The 24,475-nt window shown below is 39.7% G+C and overlaps 1 long non-coding RNA gene across 21 annotated transcripts in view; it reads left to right on the forward strand.

The window, feature by feature from the left end:
- Positions 1 to 24,475, forward strand: part of LOC137856525 (uncharacterized) — an 86,846-nt gene that overhangs the window by 38,137 nt on the left and 24,234 nt on the right. For 14 of the 21 annotated variants that reach the window (XR_011096553.1, XR_011096547.1, XR_011096548.1 and 11 more), the window contains 5 exons: positions 520 to 679; positions 1,814 to 2,033; positions 3,779 to 7,315; positions 21,014 to 21,110; positions 22,455 to 22,557. This is a non-coding gene — a long non-coding RNA (uncharacterized lncRNA). Of the gene's footprint in view, positions 1 to 519; positions 680 to 1,813; positions 2,034 to 3,778; positions 7,316 to 9,352; positions 9,594 to 21,013; positions 21,111 to 22,454; positions 22,558 to 24,475 lie in introns of those variants that run through there. The other 7 variants (XR_011096552.1, XR_011096557.1, XR_011096556.1 and 4 more) reach the window with 7 other exon arrangements.

Below are 24,475 nucleotides of genomic sequence, written 5' to 3' on the forward strand. Positions count from 1 at the left end.
TCAGAGTCTTACACTTTTATAAAAAGAAACTTAAGTTTAAGCACAACACACTGGATTATTTTTACATATATTTCACACAAGCAGTGCTGAATAAAAAGCTAAAGATCGCACAGCCAGTGTATTTTTAGCGTTAGTGCATAGATGTTACTGACAGTAGCAAAATACTTTTTTTATTTGAATAGAGAATAAAGAAAGTAGACTTGTAAAAACTATACTTTATCATTTGTTGGCACAAACTTTCAAGCCTTCTTGTTCTTCTCTTCCAGCTGTCTCTCCTTACTTCTGCTTTTATTTAGTCCTAAATTCCTGCTGTTTCTTAAACGTGTTTGTACATCAACTATTAATGTCATTTGAATTGTTTGGGTTTGATTTTGTTTGTCATATTAAGACTACTGTGAAACATTCCAGTTTTAAGTCTAAAGGCAGTATGTTATTCCAGAAATCTGCTGTTGAGTCTGATTTTTTTTTAAATTTTCATCTTTTCCTCTTTTTTATTTTTCTTTTTTCTTTTTTTCATAGCCAAGCATGCATAAAACTCAACGGAAGAACAACCTTCAGAGCTCCAAAATTCACACTTTCAGAATGGAATACAAGTTCCACAGGACTTAAAGAGATATTAAGAGAAATCTCTTAACATCTGCTCCAAGAGGCAGGTACAAGAGACCTGGCAAACTCCAAGGTAAGCACCAGGGACAAAGGTCCCAATAAAGCCGAGGTAGCTTGGTGCAAGACAGACATTCAAAGCCAGGTGCTCATCTGTCTCCAACCCTCTTGTGTGGGCACAGAGGAGGGAAAGAGAGACATTTCCGTCACTCAACTTCCTTGCTTAAGGGGATGTTGGGCAGTATTGTAATATTATTTTCTGGCATAGGCTTTTTCTCACAGATATATTTGGGTAGTTACACAGATGGTTATATCCCACTGATGTCAGAGATGAAGAGGTGAAAAGCAATAAAAGTGAGCTAGTTCTGTATCAAATCAACATCCACCATAGATAAGTGATTTCAGAAAGATGTTTTCCTTAAGCTTTGCAAGTGGAATTCATATTAAAAAAAATAAGTAAATATAAATATAAAAGCTATTACTATAACATACATTACAGTTAGCTATCCAAACTAAATTGGTAGGTGGCTTAAGCAGTGCTATGCATGACTGTGGGCCAAAGTCGTCGCTAGCGGACAACAATTTCCTGGCTTTGTGTTATTATTTCTGTCTGACAAGCTCTGTGTCATCTGCATGTTTTCCTCTCATTTCCTATGACTGTTTATTTTCTTCCTTGCTTTTAGCTCTTGCTTGTTTGTTTGGCTTGTGGTTTTGTTTTGTGACCTGGATTAGTTTAGAAAGAAAATATAAAATATCACCTTAAGACATGATTTTTATTTCACTTGGTTTTGTTCCCTCCTATTCCCTCCACACACACACATTTCCTTGCTATTTTTAGTACTTTTTATGCTGACAACTGCAATGAAGTGAATTTAGTATTAAATGTTTAAGGCCTCCTTAAGCTCTCTTATTGTCATTGTTGTTATTATTATTGTTTTTTTTCATTATCATTGTTTATTTTTACTAACACCATGAATCAGAGACTAGGCATGGGCCAGGGTCCTGGCCTTGGTTGCTTGCTTTACCAGTTGTGAACAAAAGACAAGATCCTGCAGTCAACCATTTTCAATAGCCGAGTACCTGAAAAGAAAGAACAGGTGGGTGAAAATTGGGGGGAACAAGCAGCAGTGCTCTGTGCAGTGGTAGAACACACCTCCAAGGAGAGTTTTAAAGATAAAAGTATGAAGATAAGTATTTCTATGTCTAACAGGAACATGAGAGAGACTGGATCTGACAGCAGACTAAAGACACAAGGCAGAAATCAATCATTTGATAATGAATGGTCATGGATCATGGTGAAGAGCTCTAAAAGTAAAGACAAACAGCTTGTGTCTGGCATTGCAGAGAAGGGGAGTGCACAGAGAAAACAGCCATCGGTGGAGCAAAGAACTAGGAAGATGGTCTTAGCAGCACCAGCAACAAATATCTGGGTAGGTATTTGTTGGTTAAATTTGTCTTGGCCAAGGATATGGTAGATACTCAAGTTTCATTTTATGGATAGATGTCAGAAGGGGAAGTCTGCATCCTAACTACGTGCCATGAAAAGCAGTCACAAGCCTTGAGTGTAAAGAAGAGTTATCTAGGAAAAAACACCCTGATAAAAGTTAAGAGGTGGAAGATGACTGAAAAAGTGGAAAAGGAAGAATCTATTTATTTATTTATTTATTTAGATATATTGAGATGACAGCTTGTCACATCAAAAACAGTATCAGAATAACTAAATTAAATTTCAGTTTGGGTGACGGCTCTGAAACAGCAAGGTAGATGTTTGTGTCAACAGCCTGGAGAGATTAAGGATAGTAATTCATTGAAAAACAGTCAAGTCTTGCGAACAGGTGATACCAAGCTCCTTCCTTCTATGGCCTACTCTGCTAACAGGTTTAAATCAAACATAGTCATCTCTACGGTGTTTTCAACTTACTTCTGAGACTGTATTATTTTATGGATAACAGCTGGGATTGTAAAATAGAGGTAGGTAATTTTAATCTACCATAAAATATAGGAACTGATCCTGACAAGGGTAGGTAAAGTACTGCCATCCTTATTTTCTCCCAGTATTGGAACAGAAAAAAATAATACCAAAACAAAATAATTAAATGTCACAATAACAAAAGTTATTTTCATACTATTTGGCATCCTTTCCACACCTTTCCCTTTCCATTTCCTTTCTGTACACCCTCTCTGTTCCTCAGTGAACTTCTCTGTAACTGACTCATCATCTCATTTCTTCAAACCATTTTCACGGTCTTCCCACATCCTAGTCTTGAACTGAGTCTAGAAATTTTACAGGATATAAGGGTGAAAATAGAATGCTCTGAAGGTAATTCTGGAGCTCATTTTGGCTCCTAACAACCAGTTGCTAATCAGATGGGCATTTGGGAGTTTGGATTAGAGATGACTAGTGAAAGAAGGATATAACACTTGATGACTGAACTACAGAGACAACCTTCTCTTGCTGGCCACGTACAATGTCACACCTCTCTTGCCACTGTCTCCTCCTGGAAATATGGTAGGAGATAATCAACCAGGAGATGTGCAATCAAACGGGATAGGAGATTTCTTCCCTTTTTGCATTCAGTTTTCAGCTGAAACGAGTGAAGTGTAGGTTTCAGTTACTAATCACTATTCAGTCACAACAGGTCAAGCAAGTTATTCTGATTCCCATATCAAGCTTGTTTCTGTGTGAGAAGAAAAATAAAATACCCTTCCTTCAAAATTTATTCTTAAAAAGAATTAGCCTGATGCCTTTTTGAGCAAGAGTAAAGTACACATGAGCAATATCACAAATGTCGTAATAGTCTTATTTTTAAAAACTCAGTAGCACAAAATAACTTTCCATTGACAGATTAGCTCACTAATTTCTCAGAAAATATTTCAGTGGTGGCTTTTTCTTTTTTTTTTTGGATATTGTGGATTCTGTGTACACTTTAAAAATAAAAACTGAGCAAAATTAATTGGGAAAAAAAAAAAAAAAGACAACTGTCATTACAGCCATATATCCAAGATATGAGTCCACCACACAAATACATAGTGATTACAGAGTTAGCTTGTGGGAGAAGGGGAAGTTAGTATATGCAACACTGTGATTAAAAAATCTGCTACTAGTCTCTTAATTTATTTATTTTTTTAACGTAACTGTGGTGTACATTGTCTGCATGATTTCTACTTCTATCAGATTCTCAGGCTAAAATGGATATAATGTCTTTGAGCCTCAGCGTGGAATGCAGATTCAGCAACATTGAAGCTGGAAGAGGAACAAATGGTATTTAATGTAGATACTGGAAAATGGCTAATGTGGAACCAGCGTGGTGGAAGTGAGAACATATAGGGCTGGGCTCAGCTTACTGAGCTGAGTCTTTCACTGGTGCAAACCCTGCTTCTTGACTCTTAGTGAGTTAATTATATAAGGTCATTCTCTTTTAATTTCTGACCTAAGATGAGGATCAGTTGTACTCCACCAGGAAAAAATTCCTTAACTTTTTAGAAATCAAAAGTGTGAAGCCAGTATATCAAAAGCAGAGCTTAATTTTCACAGGTAGAAGAGAGTTGTAGTACTTGCTGAACTTGCTACTTCCCTGTACACTTCTGTTCCTCTTTATATCAATAGTTGTTCTGTTCCTCTTTACATTTGTCTCTCCTGAATTTAAATGTTAAAATGTAATCTTCAGCTGACTAGGAAGGGTGAGGGTTTTCTCTAGAATCTCCCTCACTGTACTGGTAGGGGTGGTTTTAGTAGTTCAAATCCATGGAAGTGTCTGCCTATCTGCCAGCTTTTGTAACCTGTACTGAGGTTAATTTTATAAAGACGAAACCATCCAGGAATCCAGCACAGAAACAGTCAAAACCTCCCTCCACCAAACTTTTATAGGATATAAAGTGGGGTTAACTGTTCTTCCAACATACTTCTAAGTCTGACACTACAGACTTATTTGGTCCTTTGCTGTGAGGTACAGTTTGCTGCTTCCAGCATGAGGCAGAGCCTCCAGTTCGGCTGTTCTGCCTTCCCCACTGCCGCCCGATCCCTTGCAAGAAAGTGCCTTTGCTGTCCTGCTTCATATGAGTCATTCTGATGGCATAGGTCTCTCTTCTCCTGCTTTACATGCTAGTGTGGTTTTTACTAGCTTGTTTATATGACAGCTTATGCGTTGGTTTGATATTTTGCTGTATGCTTTATTTATGCAGTTGCCTGTTGGGGTCTGGAAAGGATTTCCCATAATGGTAGATTGGCTGGTCAGACTAGATTTTTCAGATTCCTTCTAGCAGTGGTACTAAATGTTAGTGATTAAGTATAACCTTATGTCAGATATCAATAACAGTAACCAGGGCTGGTTCAATAATATGTCTGGGGGACCCTTCCTAAAATAAATAAAACATATGGCTCAAGCCCATACCTAAAGCTCCCAGGCTTTAGGGACTTAAAATTTAAGCCCTGTAGTCACCTTTACAGGTATTTTTTCCCCACTCTCACTCTTGGGAATATGAAACCACAGGCACACAGCGTAACACAGATATTTATATTAAAAATGAAATGAAGCATACCTTGAATAGTACAGTAGAGGCAATACCAGCCTTTGATTCACAATTATTATTTGCCCCACTGACTGAGACCTAGTCAGTATTTATTTTGTACCCACAGGACATTTGCGCTTTTCTAGTTCACCCACCCCTCCCCTCATGGTGTACTTAAATAAGTTTTGGGATGCCTAACCAGGCTTTATGGGCTGTCCTGCAGCCCATGGGGAGATGCTGGGGATGCTGACTGGCAGCAGGGGGTCAGCACTAGTCCCATCAGAAACAGCTCTCTCTTGTCCACATCAGCTCTGCTCAGGGCATTGGCCTGATTCAGAGAGAAGGAGATCAGTTGCCTGAAGCCATTTCTTGCCATGCCAGGGTGAGCAGCTTCCTACAGGGTATCTCTCTTCTAAAGATCACATTCTCTTTACTGACTGCAGATATCATACCATACTGTGCTTCCTCAGTGGTTATCAAGCACAGAAAGCAGACAAATATATGTATGCTCTGTTTAGCTTAAAAAGGCGAGTGCTTCAAATGTAACAAATGCCAGAATTAGGGTTCTCTTGTGTGTCTTTAGAAAAATAGTATCTTTAAATATATAACTGTGCACTGTTGTTTTCTTCTCGATTAATATGTAGGTTTGAATATGGCAGTGCTGAGTTGCCTATAAGATATTTACAGTGAATCATCTTTCTTTTAATGTATCTGGAGAACCTGAAAGCATTTGGTGTTTCTGTTGTTCAGAAATATAGCATAATACTCAATTAAGGTAATTAAAAGGAGGGAGTATTTTTTTCAGTGCTGATTGGGCTGTTTGATTTCTGTTGTGGTGAATTGTACAAGGAAAGACAACTAATATAACAGCCATTTAAAACATGCTCTGACTAATTAATAGCATAATAATAAGCAGGATGACTGTAAAGGAATAATTAGAATAATAAAATTGGCATTTATTTATCACTGAAGTACCTTATTCCTTCCTTTCAGCCTCACAGATGCATTGGCTGTGTGTAGTCAGACTGTAAAGCATTGCCATGTACCAGACTTTTACCCCTAAAATGATGGCATTATATGTATCTATGACAGTAAACCATATGACCAATGCACTGTTAATTGTCATTAATATCCTATTTGAAAAATTTCCTAATCCTGTTTATTACTTTGCTAATAAGTAAATCTGTAGACAGAGGGTATTTCGTGTTATATCTACTTCTTTTAAAATGAACTTTATGGCTTGTGTAATGCCTAAATATACATATTTGTACACATACAAATATCGTTCTTGAAAGCTGATCAACTGCATTGGGGATCTAAACAGGTATTTTCAGTGAGATTATTTCCCTGTTTTAATTATTTAGGGTACAACTTATAGTGAGTAAAAGAAAAAGAAGGAAATCCTATTGCCAAGTATCTAAAAATCAGCTTGTTCACTTCTCTAATACAAACCTTACTAGTACTGAAAAATCAACCTTTTCACAAAACAGATCTGTGATTTCCAGATTTTTCAGAAAGAACTAAAACAGGATGCTGAAGCAAAGTTTGATGCAGATAAATTATAATTATTTTTTATTAAAAATACAACCATAGAAATCATTCTTAGACGGACCATTGCAGTAAGTTAGCCAAAAACACTTGAAGCCGGTAAAGAACAGATTATTTTGTTGTTGTTGTTTTTTTATAGCAAAATATCATGATTTTTAAATTCTTCTGCCTTTTTATTGTTTTAATTCTCTGAGTTAACTTGCAGTGAGCCTCCAGACCTTTGCTGAAGAGCAGATGTACAAACTTATTTATATGTGTTGGCAGCATCACCATCATAAATTGCTGGAGCCATTGAAAAACAATAAACTGAACTTGCTTCAAGAGGAACTAGTGCCTCTCATCGGTATTGCCTCTTTCGAGATGACAGGAGACCTCAAGAGGCCTGAGAGTTCTTAGTTGTATGAGTTTGTGACTAATAGGTGGTTTGATGGGACGAGTGCTCACCACCTAGGGAAATTGAAGCATCTTTGAGCTCAATACCCTTTGTGTCTCATTCTTCTGTAGGTTATTGTTGTGCGGCCTGCGGGGACCTCTTTTACAGTTTGCATCCACAGACAATATGCGATCAGCAAAATCCTCCTAGTTTTACTGTTGTTATTGATCTTCTGCCATTCCGCGCTGTGGCTAATTTGCTTGTTAGCAGTAATTTTAAAAGGTAATTACAGTTTTATAGTCTGCTCAACTCTCATGTATTTATTTCTTGCCTAATTAAAAGTTACAATCTTAGCAGTTACAATCTTAGCTTACTTTTTAGCAAATGAGGGACAGTTTGTTTTCTGATTTTTCATTTCACTCTTAATCTGCAGATTACTCTGAGGATAGACAAAGATAGCTGCAAAGTTAGCTAAGGCATTTGCGTTTAGAAACCCAAGTCATACAAGGTTGGAAATAATGTAATGATTTACCCAGTGGTACACAAAAAACTCTTGTGCATGCTAAATAGAGTAAGTAATAGCTTGCAAGAGATTTTGTACTAGCCGAGACCACAGGCTGAGGTCATCATTAGAGTTTGCCTATGTCTTGTAATTTTTTCTTGGCATCATATAAGCATGAGGTAAACAGGGAAGAAATATGATGGCTAAATTACATGCATTTTAAGTTGAATTAAACTCAATTAAATGTCTCATGTGAATCTGCCTAAAACTCTGCTCTTAAAACTGAGCTGGGATTCTCACTGAATTTTTCTTTTAATGGACGTAAAGAGCTGTTTGATTTAAGTACGGCTAGAAATACACAGAAATGAAACATTTTGGAAAGGAGCTTAGGGGGGTTGCTGTTAGATTTTGTACAGATTTAACCCTTCTCCGAGGCTCACTGAACAACACTGTAAATGGGCAGCTGCTTATTTGGTCAGCAAGGTCAAAAGCAGGGTCCACGGCTTACAAGCAAAACGGAAATGCAAGATTAAAATGTTTTACTTCCATCAGTCTGATTCATTCTGGGAGAGAGAGATTTGGCCCATGATTTTTGTAATCATCTTGCAGGAAACTCCAAATTTCGGTGTCTACCCCAACACCAGTGGGATCCAGAGCCCTCCAGTTTTAAAAGTTATCTATTTTTATTATTAAAACCAATCAACCAACCAACCAAAAAAAAAAACAAACAAAAAAAAACACACACACACAAAACAGTCTGAGTTGTACCAGAGATCTGGGGACATTTATACAGCACTGTATTTTTCTAGTCCCTGCAGTTGATATCCTGCCCTCGAATGGCATCCTCTGCCAGGCCTGGAGAGGCACCACATCCACTGCAGGAGACTCTCAGCACAACACCTGCCCCCAGTGGTTCCATGCAATACATCCCATTTCTCTTCTTTTCTGCATTCACTCTAAGATCCTCGTGCCCTGCTCCTCAAAACACAAATCCCAGGAAAATCCCTTGACTACATGCATCGGGCATGCATGAAGGCTGCACGTTTCAAATGGAAAGCTTTGTGCTTGGAAACCTGCTGCAGGTGACCTTGTATTTGTCCTAGACATTCCTGTTAAAAGCTCACCAAAGTGATGTGTTTCTCCTAGATGCAAATCTTCACAGATTTACCATGGGCTGGTAGATTTTGCTTGCTGTGGAGTCTATTGCACAACATTATAGTGGATAGGGCTACAGATGGCTGAAGTCTATCGTGGAAACAAGTGATGGTCCGAGTGACCTGCCTGAGCACTGTTTTATATGGCATTTGCAGTAATCACCATCAGATAACAAAGGAAATTACTCCAGTCTATTGTAATACTAGCAAGATTTGAATAACCCACAGAAATGTAAGATTATTATTCCATGCGTTTACAACTCTCTTAATATGACTGACAGTTTGAGGATTCCTGTAAGAGAAGAGAAAAGCCTCCAAAAGTGCCATGGAAAACCCTTTGACTACTTGGACCCTGTCAGCCTCCCTGGCAGATTTCTCAGCTTTATAATATGTGTTTTTACAACCAAAATAGTGAAAAAGCTTAAAAACAGATATCCACAACAAGTGAGTGAGCAAACAAGCCCAGGTTGTCATTTTTAATTACCTGCTGTATATGTGTTTTTCATTTTCAGTCCTTTTTAAACGAAGAGGAAAGAATAGTGTAGATTTGTCTTTTAATACTCTTCATCCTCATATTTTTGCATGAAAAACTATAGAGTGTTGCCTTTCTTCTACATTCCTCCAAAAGTATTCCAAGTTTCTTGATATTTGTTTCTTTACTAGGTTCTATATCTGGTGGAGCCTGAATTCACAGGAAACCCAAAATATTTTAAGTAAAGGATACCCAGGAAATTTAAAATACTAATTATGTTCAGTGAAGCTTCAGATATTTTGTTAAAGTAAAATCTTGAGGATCCTCAGAGTTGGATCCTGTGAAATTCATGAAAATTATGAATTTCGTAAGAGTTCCAGCCCCATATCAATTTCCATCTTGGCAGTCATTTGTCAAATTTGCTGATGGTTGAACAGTAGGGCGAGGAGGTCGACTCCACGCATCAGGACTGCCTCCACCAAGAACGAAAGAAGGGTGATTGTTGTGGGTGACTCTGTCCTTAGGGGAACAGAGGGCCCTATTTGTCGGCCTGACCCTACCCGTAGGGAGGTCTGCTGCCTCCCTGGGGCCAGGGTCAGGGACGTTGCCAAGAAGGTCAAGCGCCTGGTACGGCCCACTGACTACTACCCGCTATTGGTCTTTCAGGCTGGTAGCGATGAAGTAGCAAAGAGAAGCCCGAAGGCGATCAAAAGAGACTTTAGGGATTTGGGGCGACAACTTAGAGGTTCAGGCGCACAGGTTGTGTTTGCCTCTGTCCTTCCGATAGGGGGGATGGAAGCTGAAAGGTGCGCTGTTCGCATAAACTCGTGGCTTCGTGACTGGTGTGACCGGCACAACTTTGGGTTTTTTGATCACGGGAAGGTCTATGCTACACCGGGCCTGATGGCACCGGATGGGATGGGCCTCTCTCGGAGAGGGGTAAGGATCTTGGGTCAGGAGTTGGCAGGGCTGATAGATAGGGCTTTAAACTAGGTAAGAAGGGGGATGGGGCTGAAGCAAGGACTGTTGGGGCTGTGCCAGGGGGAACAATGGCAAGGCCGGAGGATAAGGTAAAGGCCCAGCTGAAGTGCATCTACACCAATGCACGCAGCATGGGTAACAAACAGGAGGAGCTGGAAGCCATCGTGCAGCGGGCAGGCTACGACTTGGTTGCCGTCACGGAAACGTGGTGGGACCAGTCTCATGACTGGAGTGCTGCGATGCCTGGCTATAGGCTCTTCAGAAGGGACAGGCAGCACAGAAGGGGTGGCGGTGTGGCTCTCTATATTAGAGAGTCTTTCGATGTTGTAGAACTCGAGGCTAGGAATGACAAGATCGAGTCCCTTTGGGTTAGGATCGGCAGGGACAACAAGGCTAGTGTCCTGGTCGGGGTCTGCTATAGACCGCCAAACCAGGATGAGGAGACGGATGAGGAGTTCTACAGGCAGCTGACAGAAGTTGCGAAATCGTCAGCGCTTGTACTCGTGGGGGACTTCAACTTCCCTGACATATCCTGGAAGCACAACACAGCCCAGAGAAAGCAGTCTAGGAGGTTTCTGGAGAAAGTGGAAGATAGCTTCCTGACGCAGCTGATTAGTGAACCTACCAGGGGTGGTGCCCTGCTAGACCTTCTCTTCACAAACAGAGAAGGACTGGTGGAGGATGTGATTGTCGGGAACAGTCTTGGGCAGAGTGACCACGAAATGGTGGAGTTCACTATTCTTGGCGGGGCCAGGAAGGGAACCAGTAAAACCACTGTATTGGACTTTCGGAGGGCTGACTTTGGGCTGCTCAGGACACTAGTTGGTGGAGTCCCATGGGAGGCGGTTCTGAAGGGCAGAGGGGTCCAGGAAGGCTGGGCGCTCTTTAAGAGGCAAATCCTAATGGTGCAGGAGCGGTCTGTTCCCATGCGCCCAAAGATGAGCCAGCGGGGAAGAAGACCAGCCTGGCTCAACAGAGAATTGTGGCTTGAGCTTAGGAGAAAAAAGAGGGTTTATAATCTTTGGAAAATTGGGCAGGCCACTAAGGAGGACTATAAGGATGTAGCGAGGCTGTGCAGGGACAAGATTAGGAAGGCCAAAGCTCGTCTGGAGCTCAATCTGGCTACTGCCGTTAAAGATAATAAAAAACGCTTTTATAAATACATCAACACAAAAAGGAGGACTAGGGAGAATCTCCATCCTTTACTGGATGCAGGGGGAAACTTAGTTACAAGAGATGAGGAAAAGGCGGAGGTGCTCAATGCCTTCTTTGCCTCAGTCTTTAGCGGCAAAACCGGTTGCTCTCTGGATACCCAGTACCCAGAACTGGTGGAAGGGGACGGGGAGCAGGATGTGGCCCTCACCATCCACGAAGAACTGGTTGGTGACCTGCTACGGCACTTGGATGTCCACAAATCGATGGGGCCGGATGGGATCCACCCAAGGGTACTGAGAGAACTGGCAGATGAGCTGGCCAAGCCCCTATCCATCATTTATCAGCAGTCCTGGCTATCGGGGGAGGTCCCAGCTGACTGGCGGCTAGCAAATGTGACGCCCATCTACAAGAAGGGCCGGAGGGCAGACCCGGGGAACTACAGGCCGGTCAGTTTGACCTCAGTACCAGGGAAGCTCATGGAGCAGATCCTCTTGGGAGTCATCATGCGGCACTTGAAGGGCAAGCAGGCGATCAGGCCCAGCCAGCATGGGTTTATGGAAGGCAGGTCCTGCTTGACGAACCTGATCTCCTTCTACGACAAAGTGACGCGCTGGGTGGACGAGGGAAAGGCTGTGGATGTGGTCTACCTTGACTTCAGCAAGGCTTTTGACACCGTCTCCCACAGCATTCTCCTCAAGAAACTGGCTGCTCTTGGCTTGGACTGGCGCACGCTTCGTTGGGTTAGAAACTGGCTGGATAGCCGGGCCCAAAGAGTTGTGGTGAATGGAGCCAAGTCCAGTTGGAGGCCAGTCACTAGTGGCGTCCCCCAGGGCTCGGTGCTGGGGCCGGTCCTCTTTAACATCTTCATCAATGATCTGGATGACGGCATTGAGTGCACCCTCAGTAAGTTTGCAGATGACACCAAGCTAGGTGCGTGTGTCGATCTGCTCGAGGGTAGGAAGGCTCTGCAGGAGGATCTGGATAGGCTGCACCGATGGGCTGAGGTCAACTGTATGAAGTTCAACAAGGCCAAGTGCCGGGTCCTGCACCTGGGGCGCAATAACCCCAAGCAGAACTACAGGCTGGGAGAGGAATGGTTGGAGAGCTGCCAGGCAGAGAAGGACCTGGGAGTGATGGTGGACAGTCGGCTGAATATGAGCCAGCAGTGTGCTCAGGTGGCCAAGAAGGCCAACGGCATCCTGGCTTGTATCAGAAACACTGTGACCAGCAGGGCTAGGGAGGTGATCGTCCCCCTGTACTCGGCTCTGGTGAGGCCGCACCTCGAGTACTGTGTTCAGTTTTGGGCCCCTCGCTACAAGAAGGACATCGAGGTGCTTGAGCGGGTCCAAAGAAGGGCGACGAAGCTGGTGAGGGGCCTGGAGAGCAAGTCCTACGAGGAGCGGCTGAAGGAGCTGGGCTTGTTCAGCCTAGAGAAGAGGAGGCTCAGGGGTGACCTTATTGCTCTGTATAAGTACATTAAAGGAGGCTGTAGCGAGGTGGGGGTTGGCCTGTTCTCCCATGTGCCTGGTGACAGGACGAGGGGGAATGGGCTAAAGTTACGCCAGGGGAGTTTTAGGTTAGATGTTAGGAAGAATTTCTTTACTGAAAGGGTTGTGAGGCATTGGAACGGGCTGCCCAGGGAGGTGGTGGAGTCACCATCCCTGGAAGTCTTCAAAAGACGTTTAGATGTAGAGCTTAGGGATGTGGTTTAGTGGGGACTGTTAGTTTTAGGTCAGAGGTTGGACTCGATGATCTTGAGGTCTCTTCCAACCTAGAAAATTCTGTGATTCTGTGATTCTGTGACTGCTGCTGTGAACTGCTTTTCCTGCATGTGTACAATCTGTGCAATCTGTACAACTGTCTATGATTCCTTTGAGGGATTACCTTTTCTGCTTCTGTTTTTGTATTGCCTTGGTAAGTAAGTGCTAATAGAACAACTAACTATTTTCATTAACAGTTATATTAATTGCAAATAATTAAACAATTACATGCAATACGATGTTTTCATGGATTTTAGATTTGCATTTCCCATGATCCCAAATTTGTAATCAGTTCATAAGGATTCAGCCTCTCAGCTCTTTTTAAAGTCAATGAATCAAAATATGTGTAACGTTTTGGAAGCCTTATCTCAAGTAGCTCTAGGATAAATGTTATGCATGGAAGCTATTCAGGTGTTTTCAAGACCAGGACAATCTTCATCTTTTAAAAACTACCAACAACAAACATATCTTTGCTTCATATCTGATTTAATGAGAAGCAACGTAGGTTGATTTAATTATGTAATTGACAGACAACTGACTCTTCAGCAGAACAGGGCACACTTTCCAGTAACAGATGCTAGAACAACCTTTGACTGTCTTTTGACCTAACTCATCCCAAAGGACCTCTGGGCTCTAATGGTTAGGGTGAAGACTTCTGGGTGCAGCCCTTATAGAGGACATGGGTCTACTAAGGAGAGCTCTGTGGAGGGTGGAAACCAGAGGAGGAGAGGATGGGAGAGATCCATAAGAAGCTGCCAGGAGTATAATCCAGCATCTGTAAATGTTCAAAGTCTAATCCTACCCCAGTGAAATCAATAGGATTTTGTCTGGATGAATAATAGCCAGTCCAATGATATTATGCTGATTAAGGGAATACTAGAAACAGAGTGAAAAAGATTGTTTGCATCAGTGCATTAACACTGATGTTTTCAAATACAACAGCTATGGAAAGTTTCAGTAAAGTTAATAGTGTCTGGGTCTCATTAATTCTTGTTAGGATACACACACAGACACAAATCTTAGAGAAGGATTTCAGTTAAAAGAAAGTACATCATATCTAAAATGAGCTTTCTCACACCTGTGTGTAAAGTTTGCATAAACTCAGCTCCATAAAAATCACAGACTTTCTTGCCCTTATAACCATAATTTTTGTTTATTTACATTTGGGATGGTGTTTCTTTTCAAATCCTTCAATGCGCTTTATCAAACCATGTGTTGAATCTTACTCATTGCCACCATGAAATTCAGAGGTAGATAGGAACAATTCCAATTTCTGAGGAACCTGGGTTTGATATTCTGGTTTTTGTGAAACATTGTGGAGATGAACTAAAGCCACAAATGTCAGCCCACATCTAATTTCCCCAAAGTTCAAAGAGATTCAGATCCATTGCCTAGAACCCATCTGCTCAAAGTCCAGGCTGGTCTTTTATTCATCTCACACCCCATAAATGTAAGTCACAGCGGCAATTTCAATGTACTTAAGTAATGTATAATTGGTTCCTAAAGCTGCCTGCCACTGAAAACAAGCATATTAAATTCAGACTTACAAAATTCCTTATGTCCAATCCCCATTTGTGTGGTGTTTTTTTTTTGTTTGTTTGTTTGTTTGTTTTGTTGTGTTTTGTTTTTTTTTTATTCCTCCCTTAGAAAGAGTGCTGATGTTCATTTCCTTTCCAACATAGCTAATAAAGAAAAAACATATTTAAAAGTCCAGGTCATTAAGCTGTCAGGAAATCTATAAGAGGCATCTCTTCTTGTAGATCAGATTTAAGAAGAATTAAAACTGAAACCTTCTTAATGACTTTTTAAGACTCTGAGTAGTTTAAAAAAAAAAAAAAAAAGATGGAAATGACAAGAAAAAAGAGTGCAGGAAATAAGTCTTTTTAGGCATTGGTATGAAAATTGATATTTTTTGTGTCACTATGTAGAATACTGTAGCTATCAAAAAAATAGTAGTGGAGGATATTAAAACTACCAGGAAACCTTATCAGCACAAATGCTGTACATGTTTTGTAAAAGATGTATTAATCTCATCTCACAGGAGCTGTCACTGTTACAACTAACCCTGGAGCTGTAAAACAAGCTGTAAAATGGATTTGATTCCAGAATATTACAAGTTCTGTCATTACGGGGAAGATTAACAACATAGCCTGGTGGAGGTCTACTGCTCTTAGTGATGCAAGGATGTCTAAGACGAGAAACGGCTTTGTAATTATAGCTGTCTTAGTAGAAATAAAAGGGCAAAAAGGGAGCACATTGAAATAATTATGGGTAGTAGAGAAATGAATGCTTTGAGCAAGGTAGTAGTGAGATAATTTCTTGGGGACAGGTTACAAAGAGGGTTATGTCCAAAGTAAGTTAGAGGTTTTAATATTGGAATAAAGTTATAATGTATTTCTGTCCAGCTGAGCATAAAGCTAGAGTGTTGAATGATCTTCAACATGTTGATTTCTCTTCAGAGCTCTTAGCAGGATTATTGTACAGGCTCCTGTACATGTTCTGTTATCATCTGTGCCTTTGAGAAGTAAACACCAAAGTACTGGTGTGTGAAGATGATGCTGGGAGTTGGGAAGAAATGTTATTTTCTTTTTCTTTTTTTTTTTAAGATGAAGCTTAATTGAGTGCACATGGTATATATAATACTTCCTGATATCTGAATTGTTTTTTTTTTTCATCAAATGTCAAATTCTTCTGTAGTAGTCACTGATATATGTAGGCCTACCATGGATATTTTTCAACAAAGTGGCAAAGTGAGTACCTAGCTATTGTTACATTTAAAATGACATAAATTGGGAATAAAAGTCTGGCAGTTCAGGCAGCTGGCAAAGTGGAGTAGACACTGTATTCCCAGCCTTGAACCAGCACCCCCAAAACAGATGGGAATTTTTTCTTTGATTTCAGCAGTGGCAGCAACAGGGACATTGCTGTTCTGGTTATTGGTGTGCACTGTGATGTATCACAGAGACATTGTCTGGGGAATGGGAACTGGCCCCATTGAACAGTGCCAGTAACAGGCTTAAGGTACACCAAACCCACATTTCTGCTTCCAGTTATGCAGCTGTGCAGCAGTTTTGAAGGAATTCATCTGGGGACAGGGGTACCTCTTGAACAGGTTAGTGCCCCAAGGCAGCAGAACTTGTAAATGGGCTCAAACCACCCATCAATCAGTGGGAAGTTTTCAGATGCCAGCCTCCATTCAGTTGCTAATGGAAAGCTCCAGAGCCAGGGAAGGGATGTCAGAGTGAAATGGGTTTGGGAGGAGAGACTGTGAGGGGCTGGGTTGGTGGTGGTGAGGAAAAATGGGAGGGAAGAGGAGCTGCCCAGAATAAAGAATGGGATCAAGAAGCAGAGGATGTCAGATCTGGGTTTTTCATATTTTTGCACCGGGGGAAAGAAGAAAGCCACAAACCAATAGGAAGTGTAGAAAATACATTTTTGTTATATATTGTGTGGTTTGAAATTACAAGCCAAAATTCAGTCTTCCGTCATCAGTGCATTTCTTCAGCATTCATTGGATTGCTTCCAATACATTGGAAGAGAGAGCAGAGAATCATGCAATGTAGAGCTCCACTATCAATTAAACAGTGCTACAACTTAATGAAGTTTGTGGATATTTTACCAAAGTTTCAGATTTTCATTTCCTTAATACCAGAAAGAAAGACAGGACTAGAATTAAATACAAAGGGCTATATTATCTATGCTTAACCATACAAATGATATTCATGTGTCAGGCCTCTTCCTCTAATTGCGGTTTTGCTTGTCTACAGAAATACAAGTGTCTCGATAAAAATGAAACTGATCCTTAAGAAACAACATTTTCTCAAGAAGTAAGGGGTTCTTTTGCTTAGCTTGGATGGAAGTTAGACTCTACTGTTTCCTGCCGGTCTGCCTTCAATCCTACATTCGTTTCAGTGTTGTCTTTTTTTTTTTTTTTTTTTTCCATGATAGCCTTTAAACAGCAAGTGACTTAAAGCAGAAAGCCTATATTATTTTCAAGTGACTCCTTAGAGGACCACATTTGATTTCGAGTTTTCTTTAGACTAGGTAATACTACAAATAGATGGGGAAACACAGGAAATGTTCAGAACAAGACAGAACATTTGTGCTCTAAGAAAAAGTGATGGTACGCATCTGCAAATCTGCAGCTGGAGAGAAAAACTGATTTTTCTCCTCCGCGTTATTTTATCACAAAGTACCAAAGAGAAACAGAATATTGGGGTGAAGCTGTATCTCAAAAAAGTGACTACGGGGAACAGTTAACGACATTTTTGCTGACACTTATTCCTGCACTCCATTCAAGCTGTTGTCTGTTAAAAGGGCTATGATCTCTAAGAGCTTGCAGTCCTTATATCTGAGTTCAGCTTCCCAATCTGTAGTTAATCAAAGTGATTTGTGCATACCTCGGTTTCATTTCAATTTTTTAATACAAATTTTTCATGTAGTCCCCACTACTTTTCTGAATTTCTGTGGCCTCTAGTGCGAATTCTTTCTTAGGCTATATTGCTCTTTACACAGCCTTGAAAATGTCTGAAAAAAAAAAAAAAGCAAACAAAAAAAAAACAACAAACAAACAAACAAAAAAAAGCCACTTAGAAGGGATCACACAGTTTAAGAGCCAAGGTAACATTTTAGAAATGAAGGAATGATGTATTGCTGTGTGCATCGCTTGCCAGTTCTCAACAGTAAGTTGTTATGTTCTTAATTGTCAGATGTGACACCACTGCTGCTGGAGGTTCATCACAGAACTGGAATTAAGACCACAAATTAAGTCATATTTGTTGATCTGCCAGACCCAATAACAGAAAGAAAACATGACATCTGAATACCAAAAGGATGGGAATTAATTTAAAAACAAACAAACAAAAAAAAAAACTAGAAATTACTACAGCACAATGTAAAATTTTATAAAATTACTGCAAATATACGGTTTCTATAGATAAATAACTCCTGTAATCTCAAATTTGCAATTCTTTATGTTAACATAAATAATTTCCATTAACATGGACAAGAAGCCAATAGGTTGCCCTGTGTGTTTTGTTTATGTTTTCTATGTTTGGGGGGGAGGGAATATTTCTCTTTCAGACAAGAAATGTATGTGTGTGACATAACATGTGGAAGAAAGACAGGAGAAAAAAAATGCACTGAAATTATAGTAACATAGGTCTTAATCAGACTACTAACTACTGCCAGATCCCTTCGTCATGTGGGAAGCTCCAACAAATATTAGTATGCACCCAGGGTTTTCAGATATAGTGAAAACACTGATGCTGCCCTGCTGCAGTAATTTGCACACAATGTATGTGTAATGGACTTTGATTATGTATGCACCTAATTCCCTTCCTGTGATGGACTGCAATCTGATCTACATTCATGGTCCTTTTGTATTGCAGTGTGTGGCTGCTGAAGGTTAATTGATAGCGATTGACTAAGAAGGCATTTCTCTGTTGGAAACAGGTGGCACTACTTTGAATAAAAATGGTACAGGAGAATCTGAAAACAGTGAAGCAAAGATAAGGTTTATATCTAAAGATATGTGATTTGGAGTGTATGCTCAGATGCAATTGTTATCATAAGGGACAAGGCATCTTCAGAACTCTAGGTGGCTTTTTTGTTGTTTTGATATTGTTTTTTTTTGTTGTTGTTGTTGTTTTTTGTTGTTGTTTGTTTGTTTGTTTTTGTTTTTTCAGGCATTTTCAAGGCACAGGCTATGTAAAGAGCAACGTAGCCTGAAAAAGAATTCCCACTAGAGGCCACGGAAATTCAGAAAAGTAGTGGGGACTACATGAAAAAATTGTATTAAAAAATTGAAATGAAACCGAGGTATGCACAAATCACATTGATTAGCTTCTGTTTTTTTTTCACCCCTGCTACCCTGCCAGTATGCTGTCTATACAAATTGTAGGATTATCTCCATGATGAGTAGGCTGAGTCTGCCTCTTGGATTGCTGTAGACCAAGCTGATGTTGATGTTTGAAACAACCGTTGCTAAAATACAATGAACACATTAATTGTATCTGATCGCCCTGAGCATCAGTGTCTTAACCCTCTGCTTAATGTTTTAAGCTGTAAGGTTTATTTTAGAATCAGGTGTGCAATTAGTTCTGAGTGTGTAATTAATGTAGAAAGTGATTTGTGTGTGTTAGCCAAATTGCTTCAAACCCTTAGTGCTTTTATTCATTGGATCTGTTTTTGGTGTTGGATAATTATTTGGATATACTTCTCTTTTTGATCTCATGCCTTCAAACTCTTTAGATTTTTGTTTTTATGCTATCATGTGCTTTTGACTCCGCTTAATACATACGGTTTAGAGATGACTTTAAATTAGTAAGCAATTACTCAGAATATTAGAAAAAAATTGGCACAAGCTTCAGTATTCCATATATGTTTATGAGTGATAAATTCATATTTTGTGACTGTAAGCAACTTTGATTTTTCAATCTAATTAATAGAAATTTGAATAATTTAATATTTTATTCCTAATTACTGCAATGTCAGGAGAACATGTTTCTATTCAATGTAAAAGATAGAAATTAAGGAAGGGACACCAATCAAACACTATTTTTACATTTGTGAATCTTTCGTAACTCTTTCAGAGGACCTCACAGGACTGCTTCCTGAAAATATTCTCTGTAAAACATTTCAAAGCTTCATCTCTATGTGTGATATGCAAGGTCTAATTTTCATGGGAGAGTAATAAGCCAATTTTGAGCTGTGGTCCAAAAATGTACATTTGTTTTGGAAACAATTCAGGCTTATATGTTGGAAAAGAAGTCACTAAATCACTATGGATCAGTATCTATTCATTGGCAATGCAACCCAAACTGTCAGAGACTCCTCAGAGAGTGCTTTGGAGTGATGGTAGTTTAATATAAAATATACTTGCTGCCTCTCATTTAATCCCATCACTGGATAAGAATTTCCAAAGGCTGCAGTTCCTTTGCTAACATCTCCATGGTCTTCCCCTGCCCAGATCAAAGATGCAGGAAAAGGTTCTTGTATTAAAGCTCCAGCACAAAAGCAATCACATCACAAATAGAGATACCTCAAATACATTACACATCGGCTAATTAAGCTGTGATCTGGAATTAACGTGCACAGGACTGGAGCACAACATGTGCTCTATAGTATCCACAAGTGCTATACAAGGGTATACTACAGTAGCACCATGTTAATCTTATTAATTCATGCCTTGTTTAACTAAGGGAAGGGCCTCCACTCTGGAACCAGATGCAGTTCCATCAAAATTCATGTGCATAATTTGTGGTTTCTGGGAGTGTGAGTATTTTGTGGTTTTGGGGATGTTAAAACTTTCACAGTTCATATTTACATTTATTTTAACAACACTGGCATCTGAGCAATTGATGTTTAAGGTTTTATTAATGGCAAAATTAAAATATCCTGTGTCCTGAGGTCCAGGTTGTATGTAGGATTTAGAGTACTCAGCAGGAAAACACACAACAGACAACATTACTGTAATGGTGTTACTGTTGGTTACTGTTGTGCTGAGGGGTTTATGGTTAGGATCCAATCAGGAACAATGGATATGATCCACTGCATTAGTGTTGACCCCACTGCATCCGTGCAGACCCTGCAAGCACGGAGCTTTGATCTGTTTGCATAAACACAGCTTCATCCGTAAGAGCATATGATTTTTTTCCCCACAGATCGGGATGTCAGGATGGAGAGAGTCCATGGATGGGAAGAAAAGGATGACTGGCACAGTCTACCCAGTACTGCACTGCTCCCTCCGGATGCCACAGAAACACTCCTGAAACAGAGCTGTGCCATGGTCATGGCTCTGACTGAAACTGATTCCCCTTCAGTAAGTGGGTGGCAGCTCTGACATTTAGATAATTTGGTTTTAGATAGTTTGGCTTTATCTTGTTCATTCTAGAATACCTAGAACATACAATATTTTGTACTGTAAGTATTGCTTACATCATTTTTGTTATCTAGATTTTGGGTTGCAAGAAGTATGTGCAATACTCAAAGAGTTTTCAAAACAGGAATTTGCAAATGAACTCTGAATGGCTCCTAAACACCATGGACCTCTGTAAGTAACTGAATACGCAATCACTGCAACTAATTACTACTAAGCAATATTATACTGAAACCTCACACCATCATAAATTGACATGTAAACTTTGGTAATGCTAACAACAGCTGCTTTATTAGAGTTATTGTGACTATCTATCAAGGCTCAATGTCTTATCCCTTTTTGTGTATCATTTTTCCCTGGTCAGTGCAGTTGAAAACCTCTGTCCTAGCATGCAACAATGCAGTAAGTGCTTTGTATTAAAACAAACAAACAAAAAAAAACAACCACTGAACTTTTTAATTTTTTTTCCACTTTTTTCCGTGCTTCCAGATTTCTTCAGGAGAATACTCTAAGGGCATTTTATTAATCTATCGATTAATCCTAACACTAGAAAAGACAGACATGCTTTACTGAAAATTCCAACTTTTCTTGAAATGTAAAACAGAAGTTTTTGAATGACAAGCCTGTTATGTCAGGTTTTCAACTGCTGCTTATTTGAAAAAGCCTGGCATTTGAGAGAAAGACCTTAACCAATGCCCTGAGATTGTGCTGTGTGTTCAGCCCGTCTTCAATCTGCTCTGATCACGTCCAGCTCTGGTGCTTTTACTGCTCAAATGCCTCTGCGTAAATTTTAAAGTTTCAGATATCCTCCCTTTCCTTCTGAGGTCTCTGAACAAATCTGGCCATTTGATATTTTTTAGATGTTCTAATCTTTGGTAATGTAAAGATTAAAGATGATACCATGTCCGTTTTTGGACTGTGCTACAACTTTCTTAATTTGTAACAGAAACAGCATAACAAAAATGAAGTTCCCTGGTCTTAATATTGCTTAGAAACTCCCTAAGAGATGTGTGATTGGCACTGCTTTGGTCCTGTTTCTTCAAGTTCTCCATTAGGATTTCATTTTTAGAATGTACCTGTGTGATTTCTAACTTGTAGCTGCATGGGAGGTTGCTGACAGTGAGCACAATGCTAAGGAAGGCTTTGGGCAAATTCATCCAGGAAATTAATTACAAACCTATCTAGGTTGAATTTTGAGACCTGGAAATGGTGTTCATCCACACTTTATTAATAAACTCTGCATGAGCCCTAATTTGCTTTGCCTTTGTCCTCTGTTCTTCTGGTGTAAATCAAATAAATGAGCCTTGAAAGGTGAAAGCTAATCTTCCCAAGACTCTGCTGACTTGATGATGTAAAATGGGGTGTGTAAGTTGTGAATCAGGACTGCTGTATCTACCGTGTGGACTCTGTTGTAATGCCAAACGAGATCTCGGTGCCCTCATATCCTACTTCAGTTTGTTTGACAGCCTGAAGAATTGGTGGTTTCTGTTTGTTTGTTTGTTTGTTCTTGCTTTTTAGCACTGTGCTTCTTCTGGTGAGGTAAATAACAGGGAGGCCTATGATAAATTTCACACATCTCCACTGTGATTGCTGAGGCCTATGGTCAATTCTCCATCTTAAGGTATTTATTGGCACTTATTCTTGGGTAAACCAAATTTCACTCTTAAGTACCATCATAACCTTTCCTCCAAAAAACAGCCTCACTTTTCACCCATATTGTTTCTGGTCTATTGGTGAATCCAGCTCCTTGGAAGTCTGTTCAAAAACTTTCAGTATTGTTGTGTATCTTTTTAGCTTATCTGTGCTTAAAGATGCTGTGTTCCATTCTATTATCCTGTTTCTGCCTTGAATATTTCAAGTCTTTTTGTAAAGAGAGAAAGCACAGAGGATGTTGGTTTAGACAATTAAAACTCATAGCTTCGTAAGACCAGTGGATTCTGAGGTATCCTTTTTTTCCAAGGTATTTTCAGGGGGCTTACAGGGTAACATTGAGATAATGATGGTTGAAAAAATGTAATTGGCAAGAATTGCAGATATGCCTGACTCCTCTCATGTTATTAGGAGATTCTTTCATTTTATCTCATCTCTCTCTCTCTTTTTTTTTTTTTTTTTTTCTCCCACCTATCTTCTCCCCTGAAATATCCTTATCCAATGAATGCCCAAACATGTAATTTTAGATTGTGGGCTTTTGGTATGTGAGCACGCACTGGTGGTAGGGTTTCTGTATAATGACTTGATAAACCTGTCAGGGTTTTACTAGTAATGCATAATAAATGTGGTTATTATAGAAAATACTCCTTTTCCAACAGTGGCTATTGGGTCTTTAGCAGGTTAGGAATCTTAATTCTTCTGTAATTCTCTTTCTCTCTTTTCTTCTCACCTTTTCTGTTCCTCATGATTGATTAAGGACTTCAGCAGATTGTAGTATCATCGCTCTCAGCCTTTACATATGAAAAAGATGCTAATTATAGATGAGTAGTTTCTTGTAAATATAGATTTTATTATTTTAAAATAATTTTTTAAAATTTTTAACCTGCTCTTGTAGCGATATAGTTCATTAAGTAAAAATGTCTGTTAATTAACCTAGGCTGTTGTTATACTACATCACCCACTCCAAAGCATCAGCCCAAACCTATACACCTCCCTTCAGTCTTTTTTGTTTGTTTGCTTGTGTGAGGAAACTCAACACTATAGAACGTTTCTGGAAGCTGTTTGTGCATTCCTCCAAATGTCTCTAATGATGCAGCAGAGGGATCGTGTGGAAAGCCACAACCGTTTACCCCAAAGACCTGAGATAACACAAGAGCAGGCGTTTTCTGAAAGCCTCTGCTACAGTAATCTTCTAAAGAGGATTATGCATTTTAAACAGCCAATTAGGTGCGATTAGGAAGAAAACCTCAAACCATTCCGATGACGGGAGAGAAGGAATGCGGGCAAACTGACAGCTGTTAAATGGATGAACAAAGTACCATAAATGGTCAGGACGTTGCAAGCAAAGGGAGAAGAATGGGTACATAAAGGGAGAGGAAGGAATAAGTAGTTTAAGGTCACAGTTTTGAATCTGTAGCAGATCCGTGCTCACCGGGGCCCCACACCAGAGCATTAAACTCTTTTGCCTTCTCTGAAATTGAAGGGAAAATGCTGCATTTTAAGTGACGTATTAGCAAGCACAAAATCTAATTTTAAAAAATCTGAGTTTTCAACCATCTTTTTAATCTTTTCTTTCATTTACCATATGCAGTTTTAAGAAAGTTGTGAAACAGTATGCCAAGAAGCTCCCATTTCTTCTCCCCTTTATTCAGCAACTCCTATAACCATGGAGATACCCTCCCTTTTTATAGCTATTACTTACAATTTCAACATTCAAATGAGAACCTGTAAATCCATTTATCAAGTACTGCTTAAAGTTTTCATGTAAAAGGCAAAGTTTCTGTTTTTCTTCTGATTAATCTCTGAATAGAAAACACAGCTGAAATTATATTTCTTTGTAGCTTTAGATGGTCTTTTCAGTATTTAACAACTTCTGTAAAGAACTGTCA

This window comes from Anas acuta, chromosome 4, assembly GCF_963932015.1.
Source record: "Anas acuta chromosome 4, bAnaAcu1.1, whole genome shotgun sequence".
Taxonomy (NCBI): domain Eukaryota; kingdom Metazoa; phylum Chordata; class Aves; order Anseriformes; family Anatidae; genus Anas; species Anas acuta.